The following is an 18,936-nucleotide window of genomic DNA, read 5'->3' as shown; positions in this document are numbered from 1 at the left end:
GAACAGAAAGCACACAACTTGTGCGACAAGTGTGTTATTTCCTTCAATTATTCTCTTGCAACTTTGACGACCCATTTAGTTTAATTTTTAACAGGTTTAACATTTTATGCTGAGTTGAGATACACCAAGTGAGAAGACTGGTCTTTGACATTACCAAAGGTTTACAGTGCCTTTAAATGAACAGTGGAAACTGAAATTCCCTTCAATATGTTTAAAAGAGGTAAAGGCAAGAATGTGTCACGATACACTTCTCCAGAGTGAACCAATTCATCACTACTTCAAATGTCAGATTCATTTGTATGGCACTTACCATTCAAGGAGCTTTCTTCTCGTTCCTTTATTTTTTACTTTAGTTCCTTCCGGCACCAAGTCTTTGAAACAAATCAAAAAGAATAATAAGTCAACGTTGAATTGATTGAAAGGAGTTGTGATTAAAACACTGTACATGTAGGTATTTCTATAATGTTACTTATTAAAGAGATGTTTGAAAAGTTTAATTAACTTCTTTGGAAAGAAATTGAAGTGTAATCTTCCAAGTTTCAAGACTGATGTAGAAGGTAATGAACACAAATCCTAAAAAGAGGACAAGTTGTGAATCTAGACAACAAGCCTACATGCAAATGGTGTTATATTCCAAACATTCAAGACAGACATTATTTATTTTTGTCTAAAGGTTGGATGAAGATTAAATTATGAATTTGGAGGACCATTTGGAGCTGGAACCAATGAACTCCAGCCAGTGTGGCAAAGGTTGTGGAAATGATGTTCTTTTAATTTACAACGTTTACTTAATTATATTAAGTTTATAACATGTACATGTACATTTGCAAAATACAGTGAACAACAGTTCTTTCATTTCATTCGTTTAGACGAACAAAAACAAAGTGACTTTAAAGGTAATTAAACCAATGACCTCTTCAAAAACGCAATGACCTCTGCAAAAATGCAACACCCTCTACCAACTGAGCTATACATGTAGGTGGCGGTCTCCCTGTTTTGTTAACATCCTTTGCTTGTGGGTGACAGTCATAAGCCATACAACCTTTAACTGCTGTATAGCCAATGGATTACACACAAGTTTGTGATACAACCGGGAAGCAGCATAGGGGGGGGGGACCTTATTCTTCAAACATTTCAGGTTTTTTCAAGGTCTTTTTCAGCACCTTTTATATGGGTGCCTCACAGTGCTTATTACCTGTAAGACAGGCATGTTAAGTTGTTGAACTATTAGACCTATGTGATGTACCATAGAGCAAGCTGGTCCTTGTTCTATAGATGTAATGTATATAACATCCTATATAACCTGCAGTAGACCATGCCAGATACACTGGGGCAAGTCTCTCAATGGGTGCATTCGTTTAGCTTCCCTGGGTTGACCCCGGTGTGTGGCGTTTTTTTCTCCAGAAAAAAAATGGGTAATTATCTGCACATGTTCCTCCTGGAAAAAGAAAATGCCATACACCGGGGTCGACGCGGGGAAGCTAATTGAACGCACCCAAAGTTTTGAACATTGTGAGAAAAACTGAGTGCCATAATGTTACAATGTGAGTTTCTAATGCCCCCAAAAACAAAATAATTGAATGCAACAAGAATGAAAAAGGAACCCTGGAGCTTGCTGGAACGTGTAAAACTCTTGCTAAATTAAATGGATTATGATGAAACTATTTATAAAATTTGAAATCAGGTAAAGAAGCGTATAATACTGAAAACACGAGAAACATTACGATCAGTATTCCAAAGAGTACACGTAGGCGCTACTTTTATCTAATGTACACAATAATCACTGGATGCAATAACATGTACAGTAGCTGAGAACAGACCTAAACGTACAAGTACTTCAAACTCAAGTTTCGTATTTAAAGTCCACAATTGTTCATTACCAACAGCCATATTGTAATAAACTTATAATCTTGATAACTGCCCAGCAGGCACACGACGTCTTTCTGACGTCATATTATGGTTGATTTTGAGTCGCAACGTCAGATTACCAAAAAGTGACTAAAATACAACGTCAGATTGGCGACAAGAATCAAACGTAAATTAATAACATCGTATGGACGTCGTAAGATGGTCATGACTATAATAGCTAAAATGTAACTGAAAATGAACGTTACATTTTAGGTAGATTTATAACTTAATAGTAACGTCATTGACCAGACGTTGCTTAGACGTAATTTTATTGTCATAGTCTAACCATCGTTTTATTACAACAGTCTGACCATAATAAGACGTCGCATTAATATTTGTATTTTAACCAGATAGTAAGGTCATTGAGCAGACGTTGCATAGACGTTTTTTGTATGTCCCTTTGTAACCATAATTGTATTACCATAAGCCGACCATAAACAAACGCCATATTATTGTTTGTATCATAACCAGTTAGTAGCGTCATTATATTTTGGTCAACCTGTGACATCATTATGACGTCATAATATGTACATCAGTATTTCGTCATATTATGGTCAGCTTGTGACGGCAATTTACCGTCACGACATCATTTGCAGTGTATTCCAATGACTTCTAAACGATGTCATTAATTGACAATATGCCGACGTCGATTTGTGGTCGGAAAAACTACGTTGTATCATGGTCGATAACAGACGTCCTACAAACTTTCACATAGAACCATAAACCGACCATCATCCGACGTCGGGATTTGACGTCATGTTTTGGGAAATTTGCCGACGTCCAAATGACGTTTATTTATTTACGGTCTGTCGACGTCGGTTTGCGGTCGGAAAATTACGTTGTATCACGGTCGGTAACAGACGTCCTACAAACTTTCACATAGAACCATGAGCCGACCGTCATCCGACGTCGGGATTTGACGTCGGTTTAGCGTTACTATGACCATCTTGTGCCTGCTGGGTGATCATTATAAATGGTTGTTTCCAAGTCCGGGACTGTTCTCGAGCGATTTAATTGCAGTCATTGGCAGCCTTTACAAAGATTTTTAAAAAAAATTTACGTGAGCCTTCTTATAAAAGATGCCCCTTATCGATTATACATCTTTGTGTGTTCAACATTTTAAACGAGGTTGGAAAAACCCTCTAAAATGAAATTCCAAAATCGTCTAAGATCACAGATTTACATAAAACTTACACAGTCTAATGAAGATGATAGTAACAAACATCCCTTGAAATATTACTGTCTAAAATAAAAAGTCATATTTGATGAGAAATAAATAAAACTAATTTCCCGTTTTGAGTTTATCACTCGGTGAGCGTTTTATTAACTTTTTTTTTATATAAATAGATGTCATGCAAAAGGCATTAGCGTTTTTTACTTTTCGTTCTACAGGTTTGTCCAGTAAGATGAACATTGACGGATTATATAATAGTGCTAACACTGCCAGCAACTGTTTTGTAAGCAAGACAACAAATCTGTAATGTTCCTGTAATGGCTGCGTTCGATTAGCTTCCCTGGGTCGACCTTGATCTGCCCCGGTATGTTGGAATAGCTTAGACCTCATTCCAGGGGTTCACCCAGGTCAGCCCCAAGTGCCCTGCTTGTGGATTGGGTCACTCAGGGGTGACCCAAGGTACATGGACGTCACCACGAGAGGGTGAGTGATCATTTGATTTGCTCTTGTCAGGGGCTCACCCAAGTGAGCACCGCGCGTCGACCAAGGGAAGCTATAAGCGATGTTTAATTTGCATCGGGATAAAGAATATTAATTTTGGTTTTTACCCATACACTGATGTGTGTTAGCACTGTATACTCAGTACTTTCCCGAGTCCTGTGAACAAATATCACAGGGAAGCTAAACGAACGCTCTCTACAATGTATGTATGTTACAGCTTGACAAAAAAAACAAAAAAACTACAACACTAATTTAGGTTTTTTACCCTTACACCGATGTTTGTTAGCACTGTGTAGTCAGTACTTTCCCAGAGTCCTGTGAAAAAATATCACAGGCATGTTACTCGGGTGGGATTCGAACCCACAACATTTGCAATTCTAGAGCAGTATCTTACCAACTAGACTACCGAGGTTGCCCGGTAGCTAGAAGCATATCAAATCCTATGTTTTGGCAGCGGGTATCGCAAGGATATAAGAGATGTTATTTGCATCGGGGATAAAAAACATTAATTTTGATTTTTACCCATACACCGATGGGAAGCTAATCAAACACACTCTACTTGTACTGTATGTTACAGCTTGACAAAGAAACAAAAACAAAAAACTACAAACTGAAATCATGGGATTTCTTTAAATCGGTATTCTAAAGAGTGCGCCTATACTTTAATCCAATGTATACAATATTCACTGGATGTGCTCTGACAGTAGCAACAAAGCTAGACATACTTCAAACTGTTTTCGTGTTTAAAGTCCAAGTTCATTATCAATAGCCATATTCCAATAAACTGATAATCTGGCCATTGATCGTTATAAATGGTTGGTTGTTTGATCTTTGACTATAACAACAAGAAGCTCTGTGCACAGTTTGTACACCATTAGCCCTGTACCTATATTACGTGTTATTTATTTGTTGATTTTATCTGGACTGGAAAAACCACAGTTGGGAAATCTAAGAGACAGCACCACCTCATCTTGAATACCATTTGAAAGTTAACAAACAATAGGAAGAAAATAAAACCCAAAACTGGAGTCTCATTTAGCACAATCAGTTTTTTTTGTATGTTTCAATTAAGAGATATTTTTATGCATGGGTGTCAAACTGTCAATCTGCCTTGAAAGATGGGGGGCGGGGGCACCACACAAGTCATAACAGTGATGCTATATGAGGCATCTGGGGTTCACTTTAAACCTTTTAGCACAACAGGTTTTTTTTTATGCTTGAATAAGTAATTTTTTTAAGCATGGGTGTCAATCTGTCTTGAAAGATGGGGGGGACATTGTTATGTCATAGCAGTTATGGCGTGGGGCCCGAGGCCTGCTTTAGGGCCCTAAAAATGTGTAGGTCTTAGATGCTCTCGAGTGCAATCTAGGCCTTTTCAGGGACATCTTTTGATCCTTTCAATTCATCTGAAATGATTTAATAGAACAAATGATGCAGTACAAGTTAGTCCCGATTTATATTGTTTGACCTTTTTTGCTGTGATATGACGAGTCCCTCAGAAGTTGGAGTTTTGGGGATTTAAAGTCTATTGTAAGCCACTTGGTAAACCATTTTGCTATGATATAGAATTAGAATAAGAATTGTGGCTTCTTATATAACAGCACACATATCTGTCACCCAGTGACGCTCCTGGTGCTGTAACATACAGTTTTTCCTGCCAGATGTTTAAAGTATGAGACCTAATTCTGATAGCACCATGTAATGCTTAACAAGATGCTGTGGCGCAGTTTGCTGCCGATCGGACCAAAAACACCTGGGGCGAACCCCTTCTCTTTTCGATAAGTGCACTGGGTTCTTTTACAAGCGTTACATAACACATGGGACCAACGGCTTAACGTCCCATCCGAAGGACGAAGCAATGGTTAAGAGTCTTGCTTAGGACACAAGTTTCACGGCTGGGGATTCAAACCCACACTCTGCTAATCAGTTTGAATTCGGTGCTCTTACTCACTCGGCCAGGACACTTCCACAAAAAAACAACTCAGTTACAGCTTTGTATCCATATTAATTCTGCATATTTAGTGCTCAGACGGCGTTTAATACCAATCATCGCCAAGGGGGGGGATCAGTGTTTCATCCCAATCATTGCAACTTTTTTTAGGTGGGTAGGGGGGGGGGTTGGGGCGGGAGATTTGGAAGATTGGGGAAAATCTGTTAAAGATGGAGCATGTGTGCGGACGCGAAGCCTTTTTTGGCGTGGGAAATGAGGCCTACAAAAGGGCCAGGGAAAATGTTGTGGTGCAATCTTTGGCCAATTATAGATGAATAATTGATTACCAAAACAGACTACCAGCATGTTCAAGGGTGGAACTAAATACAAATTTTAGGGGGGAGGGGCAAAATCTGTACAAAGCATGCGAGCGTGAATCCTTTATGTCATGGGTTTGGGTTGCTTAAGGGCCTGGAAAAATACTTTTCATAATAGATGCTCTGTGGTGCAATCTTAGGCCAATTAAAGGCCTAATTGATCAAAGCAGAACGAAACAGAATCATGCATTAGAAATATGAGCAGTATAATTTGCGCCTTTCGGATTTTGGAATAACTTTAATTTTCTAATTTTAACATCTCAATGAATATTGACTTAAAGGCAGTGGCCAATATTGGTAATTGTCAAAGACTAGCCTTCACAGTTGGTGTATCTCAACATATGCATAAAATAACAAACCTGTGAAAATTTTAGGTCAATCGGTCATCGCACTTGCGAGATAACAATGAAAGAAATAAACACCCTTGTCACACTAAGTTGTGTGCGTTTAGATGGTTGATTTCGAGACCTCAAGTTCTAAATCTGAGGTCTCGAAATCAAATGCGTGGAAAATGACTTCTTTCTCGAAAACTATGGCACTTCAGAGGGAGCCGTTTCTCACATCGTTTTATACGATCAACCTCTCCCCATTACTCGTCACCAAGTAAGGTTTTATACTAATAATTATTTTGAGTAATTACCAATAGTGTCCACTGCCTTTAAAAATTGGGGGACATGTCCCCCGTCGCCACCAGAATTGATGCCCAGGGCAGGACACAGGGTTTGGTCTTACTCAGTGCAATACTTGAGCTTCATGACAAAGCTGGTCAAAAACTGGGGGAGGGGGGCATTTGATATAGTTTTCCCCACCCTTTAAAAAGTAGGGGATGTGTCCCCTGTCGCCCCCAGGATTGATGCCCATGGCAGGACACAGGGTTTGGTCTTATATTGTCTAATACTTTAGCTTCATGATAAAGGTGGTCAAAACTGGGAGGAGTGTCCCCCAACCTTTAAAAAGTTGGGGGACGTAAAATAAACATAGGCCTACAGTAACTACAAGACTTTTTGAAGTAAATGTTCTGGTGATGGCATGTGCCGAATAAGATATCCACCATAACAAAAACTGAGGGAATATTTGATTTGGTGTTCCCCACCCTTTAAAAAGGGACACATCATGCCAAAGGTTGATGTCCATGGCAGGACACAGGCTTCGGTCTTACACAGTGACATACTTCATGATAAAGCTGGTCAAAAAATGTTTTTTTTTTTTTTTTTTTTGGGGGGGGGGACACGTTTGATATACTTATTTTATTTATTTTAAATCTTTAGACATACACAATAGTTACAAGTTGTACAGGGGCTGTCAAGGTAAAAACAAAAGTATAAAAAATGTCATCAAAAGATGTGTAAAACCAGACCCCTGCCAACGATAAAAATATAATTATACAATATAAAAGGAGATTGCACAGCAACATTAAAAATCACACAAAAGAAAACATTAAAACACGAGCAAATCCACATTATTGGGAAGGAAAAAAAATGCACCCACAACAAAACACCGTAGCAATAAGAGGAAGGGACAACAATAAAAAAATAAAAAACATAGAATGGACTAAAAACCCTCAAAAACCAAATATAGGCCTAGTGTCTCCCACCCTTAAAAAGTTGTAAACATGTCCCCCGTCGCCCCAAGAATTAATGCTTATGGTAGGACACAGGCTTTGGTCTTACAAAGTGAAATATTGAGCTTCATAATACAGCTTGTCAAAAACTGTGGGGGGGGGGGGCATTTGATATAGTGTCCCCCACCCTTAAGAAAGTCGCAGACATGTCCCCACTCGGCACCAGGATGCCGATGGCAGGACTAGGGCAGGACACAGGGTTTGGTCTTACTAAAAGTGAAATAGCTTCATGATAATGCGTGTCAATAATTGGGCGGGGGGAGGGGGGACATTTGATATACATGTAGTGTCCCCCACCTTTTACAAAGTGAGGGATATGTGTCACCCCAGGATTGATGCCCATGTCAGCACATAGGCTTTGGGCTTTGGTCAAGCTGATCAAAAAAAGTGGGGGTGCATTTGATATTGTGTTCCCCACCCTTTAAAAAAATGGGAAGGATAGATGCCCAGGGCAGGACACAGGCTTTGGTCTTACATATTTGGTATAGTGTCCGCCATCCATTAAATAGTGAAGGACGTGTAGGTCTGATGCCCATGGCAGGACACAGGGTTTGGTCTTACACAGTGCAATACTTGAACTTCCTGATGATGAAGCTGGTCAAAAATTGGGGGGGGGGCACATTTGATATAGTGTCCCCCACCCTTTAAAAAGTGAGGGACGTGTCCCTCGACAGCCCCAGCAGGATTGATGCCCAGGGCAGGACACAGGGTTTGGTCTTATATTGTCTAATACTGGGAGGAGTGTCCCCCAACCCTTAAAAAGTTGGGGGACGTAAAATAAACATAGGCCTACAGTAACTACAAGACTTTTGAAGTAAATATTCTGGTGATGGCATGTGCCGAATAAGATATACACCATAACAAAAACTGAGGGAATATTTGATTTGGTGTTCCCCACCCTTTAAAAAGGGACACATCACGCCAAAGGTTGATGTCCATGGCAGGACACATCAGGCTTTGGTCTTACACAGTGACATACTTCATGATAAAGCTGGTCAAAAACTGTTTTTTTTTTTTTTTTTTTGGGGGGGGGACGTTTGATATACTTATTTATTTTATTTTATTTATTTTAAATCTTTAGACATACACAATAGTTACAAGTTGTACAGGGGCTGTCAAGGTAAAAACAAAAGTATAAAAAATGTCATCAAAAGATGTGTAAAACCAGACCCCTGCCAACGATCTTTCTCGATCAAAATATAATTATACAATATAAAAGGAGATTGCACTGCAACATTAAAAATCACACAAAAGAAAACATTAAAACACGAGCAAATCCACATTATTGGGAAGGAAAAAAAACGCACCCACAACAAAACACCGTAGCAATAAGAGTAAGGAACAACAATAAAAAAATAAAAAAACATAGAATGGACTAAAAACCCTCAAAAACCAAATATAGGCCTAGTGTCTCCCACCCTTAAAAAGTTGTAAACATGTCCCCCGTCGCCCCCAGGATTGATGCTTATGGCGGGACACAGGCTTTGGTCTTACAAAGTGAAATATTGAGCTTCATAATACAGCTCGTCAAAAACTGTGGGGGGCATTTGATATAGTGTCCCCCACCCTTAAGAAAGTCGCGGACATGTCCCCACTCGGCACCAGGATGCCGATGGCAGGACTAGGGCAGGACACAGGGTTTGGTTTTACTAAGTGAAATAGCTTCATGATAATGCGTGTCAATAATTGGGCGGGGGGAGGGGGGGGGGACGTTTGATATACATGTAGTGTCCCTCACCTTTTACAAAGTGAGGGATATGTGTCACCCCAGGATTGATGCCCATGGCAGCACATAGGCTTTGGCCTTACACTGTGCAATACTTGGTCAAGCTGATCAAAAACTGTGGGGGTGCATTTGATATTGTGTTCCCCACCCTTTAAAAAGTGGGAAGGATGGATGCCCATGGCAGGACACAGGCTTTGGTCTTACATCTTTGGTATAGTGTCCGCCAGCCATTAAATAGTGGGGGTAGGTCTGATGCCCACGGCACACCGCTGTTTGCAGTGCGACAAGCGGTTGCGCGCCCGCGCGGCATTTTTAGTTCTATCTAGCACCCTCTCGTGGCTAGGTTTGGTTATGAGTAAACACGATCGCGTTTTGTTGTCGACCAGTCAACCGGATGATGTCATTCGGCCTCGTATTTAAAGCAAGACGGTCTCATGAATATTCAACAAAGGTCATAGTTTGATTAGCTGGGGAGACAATGACACCAGGCATGGCTTCATTTGACGATGTCCGGGGTGCACAGCTGATCTTGAAACTACACCAAAAATATGTTGCGATCCGCGAGCTTTTGATGCATCGAGGAACAAGGTAATTATTGGTACATTTGTTGGCGTTTATAAGGGTTGATAATGAGTTTTCCTGGTGAAATAATCAGTTCTGGAGGGAAGACTGACTCATTGTGAACACGTACATGATAGGTAGCACTGAGCAAACCTAAAATGGAGCCTCGTGGGCAGCCATTTAGAAAAAGGGATTTTTACACGACCGTGGTCGCGTTTTCACTGTTGTTGATGAATTTTCTATTTAAGACACAGTATACGTGGGTTACAAACGTGTAATGTTGGTCCTTCTTGGCGTGATATCCCATCATGGGACTTTGCCTAGTAGCGAAGTAGAAGTAGAAGTACGCTTGACTTTTAAATGTTTTGAACTATTTGGGGTTCTATTATTGATTGTTAATAATTTCTCCAACAGACATATTTACTACATGTACTATAATTTGAGTATAATAATAGCTTTCCCCCACAGAAATATAATCAACAATTTTTTAGTTCACCTTATTATATCATAAATTATCCTAAAGCCACGGGTATAAAAACAGTTCTATATATATACACAAGCATTTAAATAACAAAACACACCATCTGATGATGATGAGTATGTGTATAAATTCATGTCAACTCAAGTCACAATGTTCTGACAAAATATAAATACTATATAGTACATTCAGACTTGCCTACTTTTCACAGATATTTTATTCCCTTGGATTTTGTTGAGGTATTTATTTAAAGCTATGTACCTTCTTGATTTCAGGTTGTGAGCAGCGCTTGCGTGGTCGTGACTTGGGACGGAGACTTGTTTTGGATGGGGTTGACGCACAGGTGATGTTCCCGCATATGACACAGAGGAGTTTGTGAAGGTTGGGATTCAGTTAAATTTTTGGCACCATTGAATCGTCTGTTTAGAATGTTGAATGCAGCAGGCATGAACCCCCCCCCCCTCTTCACCAAGCAGCCCCAAACCATGCTTCGTTCGGTTCTTAACCAGCTACTCATCTTACACATTGTGCATTTAACCCTTAAATTTTGTAGCACATGCATGAAGTATTGTTTAGGGGGGTTAATTTCTTTCAGACTGAAATTGCTTTGGCATACAGTGCATTTAATAGCGCAAGATGATGTTGAGACAAAAATACTCTACAGGCACGATAAGCAAAAAAAAGTTTTCACAAATTATTCTCCATTTGCAAACAAACAATGCGTCATCAGTAAAGAAGTTCAGATTGGGGTATGGAGAGGTTATCTCAGACAATTCATGAAACCTAGCCAACACCTCTTCTTTGTTTTTCTCTTCCGTCTCTTCTAGATAGCTCATCCAGTCTCCGTTATTTGTGTTGGCTGGCCGACCACCTCTGTTACACACCACTCCATTGCAAACACTGCATTCACTTTTGACTGGATGAACACTCCAGTCATTGGGCATGACCCATGATGTAGGTAGAAATAAATTAGAAGGACAAAGGTGGCAGATAAAAAGGGGATGGCGAAGACTTTCATCTCAAGTCACGTCAATTGAATTGAATTGAATTGAATTGAATTGAATTGGTACTTCACGTTAATTTTATCTGCATATCGTGAACAGGGGACACTATTGGTAATTACTCAAAATAATTAATAGCACAAATCCTTACTAGGTAATGCATGAAACCTTTCTTGATTACGAGTAATGGGGAGAGGTTGGTAGTATAAAACATTGTGAGAAACGGCTCTCTCAGAAGTGGAGTAGTTTTCGAGAAAGACGTAATTTTCCATGAATTTGATTTAGAGACTTTAGATTTAGAACTTGAGGTCTCGAAATCAAGCATCTGAACACACAGCTTTCTGTGTTTTTTCTATTATTATTATCTCGCAACTTCGACGAACAATTGAGCTCAAATTTTCACATGTTTGTTATTTTCTGATATAATGAGATACACCAAGTGAGAAGACTGGTCTTTGACAATTACCAATAGTGTCCACTGTCTCTGAATGTGTCCCGGTTGCCACAAACTCTGCATAATTGTTTTTCTAATTGTTGATGTGATCTTCAATTGTTGAGATTCAGGGCTAATGGAGATTTGATCTGACAACATTTTGGTAAAATGTGAACAGTTAATATTCAAAGAATTGTTATAGTATCTGATGACTTGTTTGCCCTCAAAATAGTAAAATAGTTAACGTATGGTCTTTCTTGTCTTGGTGTTTAAAAAATATGTAACAAACTTTCAGTAGAGTTTGGTTTTTGAGTGAATAAATTGTGCATTTTGTCTGCCATAACTTATTTAAAATTTTGTAATTTTTCTAACTGATGTGTTGTTATTAATTTTTAAATCAAGGGTTAACTAAGATTGAAATAAATGGAGCGGTCTTTAAACCTCCGACCATGCTGCCAACCTAGCCTGAACATCTGACCTCACACAACGACTACGAGGCTCGTGAATACACTACATTGTAACTTGAACATCCAGTTGACTCTTTTAAACATACCTAGTGTGTAGGTGTACTAGAAAAAAACACCAACAATTTTTTCAGGAATTTTTTCTCTTCCCCATCCTGCCCCTATTTGTTTAATAAAAACTTATTAGGCCTACAGTACCAACAGTGTTTTATCTGATGACTTGTTGAAGTTTAATGTGAATTTGAATATTAGAAACAACCATCCAAATCCTGGCGAACATGGTCTAAATCTAATATAAACCAGCTGACCCTAATTTTATATTTAAAGAAATCAAAATTTTCCCCTGAAAGTCGGAACGAATGCACAGTGAGCAGTTTTGTACACACAAACGGTACATGTCGTAGGGCCTGGAGATTGTGTACAAATGTATGGGCAACGCACAACGGAATACCTAGAAATCTTGTTTTGCCGTGGTAAAACCCGAGGGGGAATCCCACCATTTTAAGACAAAGTACGGGGTTTGCTCTTATAAAAAGTTACAGTTTGGTGTAGGAAGGTTTAATTTCTTATATGTCACTTTCCACGTATTAAGGAAAACTCATCTTCATGAAGAAAATCCACCTCCAAATCTGTAAATTTTCAGACTGCGCATGTCTCGTTTGGACACAAACTTCGGCACAGATTTCCCCGAATTTCGCGGGGTTCCGTCATATCTGATGTTTCTTTACTACATAATATGCAGAGGATATCATTTCTTCATGATCCTATTGGTTAATTTCGTCTTTAGTATGAATATTCAGTATGTAAAGGGCGTTTTTGATCAATGAAGTAAAGGCGAAAATACGCTGAATTTCCCAGTGACCTCGCAGAATTCTCGCGCATGCGCGCAAACCGTATGTCGCTCACAGGGCCTTTTATACAGCGGTGGGCAGGACACAGTGTTTGGTCTAACACAGTGCAATACTTGAGCTTACTGTTGATGAAGCTGGTCAAATTGGGGGGGGGGGGGGTGGGGGCATTTGATATAGTGTCCCCCACTCTTTAAAAAGTGAGGGACGTGTCCCCCTGTCGCCTGCCGGATTGATGCCCATGGCAGGACACAGGGTTTGGTCTGACACAGTGCAATACTTGAGCTTCATTCCCATTTTGAGTTAATCACTAAGTGATAGTTTTATTCATTTTTTTTTATAAACATATGTCATGCAAAATGCATTAGCGTTTTTCACTTCTCGTTCTACAGGTTTGTCTAGTTAAATGTACAGCGACGGATTACATAATAGTGCTAACACTGCCAGCAACTGTTTTGTTAGCAAGAAAACAAATCTGTAATGTTCCTGTAATGGCTGCATTCGATTAGCTTCCCTGGGTGGACCCTGATCTGTCCCCGGTACATTGGAATAGCTTAGACCTCATTCCAGGGGTTCACCCGGGTCAGCCCCAAGTGCCCTGCTTGTGGATAGGTCACTCTGGGCTGGCCCGAGGTGCATGGACGTCACCACGAGAGAGTGAGTGATCATTTGATTTGCTCTTGTCAGGGGCTCAGCCAAGTGAGCACCGCGGGGTCGACCAAGGGAATCTATAAGAGATGTTTAATTTGCATCGGGGATAAAGAATATTTATTTTGGTTTTTAGCCATACACCGATGTGTGTTAGCACTGTATACTCAGTACTTTCCAGAGTCCTGTGAAAAAATATCACAGGCATGTTACTCGGATGGGATTCGAACCCTCGAACCTTGCCATTCTAGAGCAGTATCTAACCAACATGTTTACATCTTACTTACATGTTTTGGCAGCGGGTATCGCAAGGATATAAGAGATGTTATTTGCATCGGGGATAAAAAACATTAATTTTTGATTTTGACCCATACACCGATGGGAAGCTAATCAAACGCACTCTACATGTAGTGTATGTTACAGCTTGACAAAGAAACAAAAACAAAAAACTACAAACTGAAATCATGGGATATCTTTAAATCGATGTTCTAAAGAGTGCGCCTATACATGTACTTTAATCCAATGTATACAATATTCACTGGATGTGCTCTGACAGTAGCAACAAACCTAGACATACTTCAAACTGTTTTTGTATTTAAAGTCCAAGTCCATTATCAATAGCCATACTCCAATAAACTGATAATCTGGCCATTGATCATTATAAATGGTTGTTTGTTTGATCTTTGACTATAACAGCAAGTAGCTCTGTGCACAGTTTGTACATCATTAGCCCTGTACCTATATTACGTGTTATTTATTTGTTGATTTTATCTGGACTGGAAAAACCACAGTTGGGAAATCTAAGAGACAGCACCACCTAATCTTGAATACCATTTGAAAGTTAACAAACAGTGGGAAGAAAATAAAACCCAAAACTGGAGTCTCATTTCACACAATCAGTTTTTTGATGTTTCAATTAAGAGATCTTTCTATGCATGGGTGTCAAACTGTCAATCTGCCTTGAAAGATTGGGGGGGGGGGGGGGCCACCACACAAGTCATAACAGTGATGCTATATGAGGCATCTGGGGTTCGCTTTAAACCTTTTAGCACAACAGTTTTTTTTTTAGGTGTTCGGGCAACAGTCCGAACAACTCTTTGATTTTGTTCTTTTTTTTTTTTTTTTTTTTTTTTTTTTTTTTCTTATTCTTCTCGCTGTCGATTGTCCGCAAGAAAAAGCATAGATGCCAAGCTTGCATTAAGTTAAAACTTTGCACACAGGTAGACAATAACCAGTAGATGATGCAAAGGTTGTTACGTCACGATGACGTAATCAGTTGACGAGATACACTAATTCAAAGTTTATTATTTCAAAAAATCATAACTTTTGATCTCCATGAGGGATTTTTACAATCAATACATCATCTGAAAGGGCATTAAAAACTCCGTAACCACCTCACAGACATGACCCCTTTTTGATTTTGTCTTCCGGCTCAAAAGAGAGGTTGAACATTTCAAAATTCATGTATAAAGAACTACAAATTTCCCCATTGATTGCGCGTAAAGATTTTACGATTACATGTACACGTACTTTGTCACCACGTGTAAGCATGCGGTGCATTGCGGTCACTATGTGTAAGTATGCGGTGCATTGAGGAGCATAGTCATGCTCTGCACCACGTTTTGATCGTTTTAGTCTGCGTTCGAGGCGTTCTCAACATAATGTCAGTTTTCTTCAAAAGTAATTATTAGTTTTATCTACGACCATACTGCGTTGATAACACCGGTTCTCGTCCGGTCACTGAGGTTAAGCAAAATCGGGCCCAGTCAGTATTTCGATGGGAGACCACGTGGCGACCAAAATTTGAACTGTTTGTTTTTGTATTTAATTTTTTTTTTCTCCTATAAATGGCCTCGTTTTTAGTCTGTTTTCAAGGCGTTTTCAACATACATTTCCCTTCCAGTTAGTTAGTCTCTTCTCCAGTCGTCATTATGCATTAAGCTCCTATATCCTCAACCACAAAAGCTATTTTGACAATCTATACATCATATGAAAGGGCTTTACGTATGTAGTCTGTTTTCAAGGTGTTTTCAACAAACACTTCCCTTCCGGTTAGTTAGTCTCTTCTCCAGTCGTCATTATGCATAGTTCCTATGTCCTAAACCACAAAAGCTATTTTGACAATCTGTACATGATATGAAAGGGCTCTACGTACGTAGTCTGTTTTCAAGGCTTTTCAACAAACATTTCCCTTCCGGTTAGTTAGTCTCTTCTCCAGTCGTCATTATTCATCAGTTCACATTTCCTCAACCACAAAAGCTATTTTGACAATCTATACATCATATGAAAGGGCTTTACGTACGTAGTCTGTTTTCAAGGCGTTTTCAGCAAACATTTCCCTTCTGGTTAGTTAGTCTCTTTTCCAGTCGTCATTATTCATCAGTTCACGTTTCCTCAAACACAAAAGCTATTTTGACAATATATACATCATATGAAAGGGCCTCACGTATTCCACAAAATTGGGTATGTTGGTGACCTTCACTTGACTTTTTGACCTTTTTAAACTGGAAGAGCCTGTAAAATGCTTTGAAAAGGCATTATTTAAAGGCTTTTAGGTTGAAATGTACACTTTTTGATGCTTTTTCCATAAAATTATTACACATCAAGAAAACTATTTGGTTTTGATTTCTTTGTAATTTGACGGGATACTTACAATACTCGTTTCATTTATTCAAACACTGACCCAACAATAGCCGAACACCTAGTGTTTGTTTTTACAAACACTATATCTAGTTTTTTCTTGAATAAGTAACTTTTTTAAGCATGGGTGTCAATCTGTCTTGAAAGGGGGGACATTGTTATGTCATAGCAGTTATGGCGTGGGGCCCGAGGCCTGCTTTAGGGCCCTGAAGATGTTTAGCTCGTAGATGCTCTCTGGTGCAATCTAGACCTTTTTAGAGACATCTTTTGACCCTTTCAATTCATCTGACATGATTTAAAAGTACACATGTACAGTAGTACACATGTACAGTAGTAAAAATGTTGCAGTACAAGTTAGTCCCTCAGAAGTTGGAGTTTTTGGGAAAGTCTATTGTAAGCCACTTGGTAAACCATTTTGCTATGATATAAAATAAGAATAAGAATTGTGGCTTCTTATATAATAGCACACTTATCCGTCACCCAGTGACGCTCCTGGCGCCGTAACATACAGTTTTTCCTGCCAGATGTTTAAAGTATGAGACCTAATTCTGATAGCACCATGTAATGCTTAACAAGATGCTGTGGCGCAGTTTGCTGCCGATCGGACCAAAAACACCTGGGGCGAACCCCTTCTCTTTTCTATAAGTGCACTGGGTTCTTTTACAAGCGTTACATAACACATGGGACCAACGGCTTAACGTCCCATCCGAAGGACGAAGCAATGGTTAAGAGTCTTGCTTAGGACACAAGTTTCACGGCTGGGGATTCAAACCCACACTCTGCTGATCAGTTTGAATGCGGTGCTCTTACCCGCTCGGCCACGACACTTCCACAAAAAAACAACTCAGTTACAGCTTTGTATCCATATTAATTCTGCATATTTTAGTGCTCGCCAAGGGTCGGGGGGGGGGGGGGTGGGTTGGGGCGGGAGATTTGGAAGATTGGGGAAAATCTGTTAAAGATGGAGAAATGAGGCCTACACAAGGGCCAGGGAAAATAATGTGGTGCAATCTTTGGCCAATTATAGATGAATAATTGATTAACAAAACAGAATATGAAGCCTCACAAATTAGAGCAGCAGTAGAGCCTCTTATAGATTACCAGCATGTTCAAGGGTGGAACTATACACAAATTTTAGGGGGGAGGGGCAAAATCTGTACAGAGCATGCGAGCGTGAATCCTTTATGTCATGGGTTTGGGTTGCTTAAGGGCCTGGGAAAATATTTTTCATAATAAGTGCTCCGTGGTGCAATCTTAGGCCAATTAAAGGCCTAATTGATCAAAGCAGAACGAAACAGAATCATATGCATTAGAAATATGAGCAGTATAATTTGCGCCTTTCAGATTTTGGAATAACTTTAATTTTCTAATTTTAACATCTCAATGAATATTGACTTAAAGGCAGTGGACACTAATGGTAATTGTCAAAGACTAGCCTTCACAGTTGGTGTATCTCAACATATGCATAAAATAACAAATCTGTGAAAACTTGAGGTCAATCGGTTATCGCACTTGCGAGATAATAATGAAAGAAATAAACACCCTTGTCACACAAAGTTGTGTGCGTTTAGATGATTGATTTCGAGACCTCAAGTTCTAAATCTGAGGTCTCGAAATCAAATTCGTGGAAAATTTCTTCTTTCTCGAAAATTATGGCACTTCAGAGGGAGCCATTTCTCACATTGTTTTATACCATCAACCTCTCCCCATTAATTGTCACCAAGAAAGGTTTTATGCTAATAAATATTTTGAGTAATTACCAATAGCGTCCACTGCCTTTAAAAGGAACACAGTAAAAAACAGCCTTGGGCATGAAGTCACTTGGGTAAGAAATGACCAACATTACTCAAACTACATTGTGTGTGTAGCAATGGGGGCTACAGAGCGGCAGTGACTGACAGAAAAAGAGCATCACTGTTCCTGTCACGGAGTGATATAAGTCTTTTAAAGAATTACTTAAGTTTCCTCAGTTTGCTGGCCGTTATGTAAAATACAGGAAGAAACAATGTTCTAAATAGTTATGGCCAAAGTGCCACAATCGTGAATTGGGCATTTTCTTTTCATTGTGTTGAAGTTCTGTAAGGGTTAGTAAACTTTTGGGGCAGTTTAAAGGTTATGATTGGCCAAGAAGGCATCTGACCAATAGTTCCTTTATGTTAAAGGTTTGGAATGTGTGCAAGTCACGAGATCTTACAGCGGGAAGTTATTTTGTGTTAATCTAAGGGGAACAGAAATTTAGGTGTGTCACTTTGCATTTTGAGATTCCCGAGGAGAGGACTCTGTCAGCCTCGACGATCGAGTTATTGAGAAATCCTGTATTTTTGCTTATGGGCGATTCCAAGCAAACATGGACATGACACCAAAAAATAAAAATTGTGTTACAACTTTCTTTCCACGTAAAAGTTATAGCTAACATATGAAAGGAAACAGACATTAACTTTTTTTACACACTCTGTACCATTTTGTACAAATTCAGCTCATGTTTGCACAAGCTGTGAACAGACCCTAAAAAGTGAGCACATTAAGGTGATTTCTTCAAAGTTAAATATTGTCCCCCGCAAAGGTTCTTCCAGCAAAACTTTAATAGTTGTGATTAGCAGCAGGTACAACTATTTAAAATCCAGAA

General features: G+C 39.4%; 1 protein-coding gene across 1 annotated transcript in view; it reads right to left on the bottom strand.

The window, feature by feature from the left end:
* The window catches only part of LOC139936576 (uncharacterized), a 45,232-nt gene that overhangs the window by 18,979 nt on the left and 7,317 nt on the right, over positions 1–18,936 (bottom strand). The window contains exon 3 of the mRNA XM_071931418.1: positions 311–371. The gene's annotated coding sequence lies outside the window, so the exon portion shown is untranslated. The remainder of the gene's footprint in view (positions 1–310; positions 372–18,936) is intronic.

This window comes from Asterias amurensis, chromosome 4, assembly GCF_032118995.1.
Source record: "Asterias amurensis chromosome 4, ASM3211899v1".
Classification (NCBI taxonomy): domain Eukaryota; kingdom Metazoa; phylum Echinodermata; class Asteroidea; order Forcipulatida; family Asteriidae; genus Asterias; species Asterias amurensis.
The sequence above is the reverse complement of the archived record's forward strand: the minus strand, read 5'-3'. Positions and strand labels throughout refer to the sequence as shown.